Below are 1,425 nucleotides of genomic sequence, written 5' to 3'. Positions count from 1 at the left end.
TTGTCACTCCCTGAGATGTCATTGGAAGTCTGATTATTCTGTCCACACCTCAATGACACTTTTTTTTCTTCCATGAAGAATATTTCATTCAGTTTTGAATGTTTCCATCTGATATTAGATTGCACAAGTTCTTATAATGTTGTGGCTGGTTGGTGTATGAGATTACAATTTGCATTCATTATGAGAAGATCAGTAATCCAAGAATCACTTAAGTCTCCTGTCTGACAATAAGTGAAGGATATCATTTCCCAACAAGTGCTGGATAAAAAAAATTATTTACACTTCCTGACTGCCTCATCCATAGGAGCACCACCAATAAATGCAAATTAAAATACATCACATAGACAATATGAACAGTGGTTAGTGATTGTGACAGGTGAGGAGAGCCTGATAGTTTCAGTTATGCAAACACTTTGTGTTGGTGTGAACTAATTTTCTCCTATTGTCAATCAAGCGCAATCAAAGCCACTGCGTATATAGTATATTTTTAAAACATTGTCCTGAGAGAATTGATTATAAGCGTCATTTTGTAAATTTGCTTTAAGAATTACAGTAGGCGTTTATCGTTAATGTTAGTTATTTATCCCCTATAGGAATTGTTATGTGTGAATTGCCTTTGTCTCGGGTGTTGTGCTGTTGTATTGTTTGGGCTGTGAGCTAGTTTAATGTTCTGTTTGGTAACCCCCTGTCAGTTTGCACTGCATTTTGTTCTTGTTGTGTCTTGCTTGATGATTATAAGCACACTCACATAAAAAGCCTTCTATTCAAGAAATCTGAAGTGCCTCCATTTCCTTTTGCAATTCAACATCACAACATTACTTATCGTATTTACCGGACTATAAGGTGCACCGGACTGTAAGGCGCACCTTCAATGAATGGCCCATTTTAAAACCTTGTCATTATATAAGGCGCACCAGACTATAAGGCGCACCATTAATGCATCATGTCAGATTTTTAATCCAAATCAAATCATTCTCCATTTTATCTTTATTATTTTAACTTCAGACGCAACAAATTACTTTAATGATCCAGAGTCTTTTTGATTCATGATTCAGAGTCTTCAGCGGGCCACTTATGATTGATTTCATGACACAATGCTTCGGGCCAGTTTCAATTTAGGAATTTGGTCTATATATAAGGTGCACCGGACTATAAGGCGCACTGTCGGCTTTTGAGAAGTTTTTTGGTTTTTTGGTGCGTCTTATAGTCCGGAAAACACGGTACTATAAATTGGGTGGGTGGGTAGGTAGGTAGGTACTAGGTAGGTAGGTAGATAGTCCATGCAATGTAATATGGCCTATACATGCCTGCCTTCGTCTTTATTTTTATCAGTCTTATTTTGTAATGTTCTTGATGGTAAACATTTGCCAGGAATAAGTTGGCCCTGTGTTTAATATGACTACACACACCAGCTTGCATATCCTT

The sequence above is a fragment of the Syngnathus leptorhynchus genome, chromosome 10, assembly GCF_054491065.1.
Source record: "Syngnathus leptorhynchus isolate UIUO chromosome 10, UIUO_Slep, whole genome shotgun sequence".
Classification (NCBI taxonomy): domain Eukaryota; kingdom Metazoa; phylum Chordata; class Actinopteri; order Syngnathiformes; family Syngnathidae; genus Syngnathus; species Syngnathus leptorhynchus.
This window is presented reverse-complemented; position numbering follows the sequence as displayed.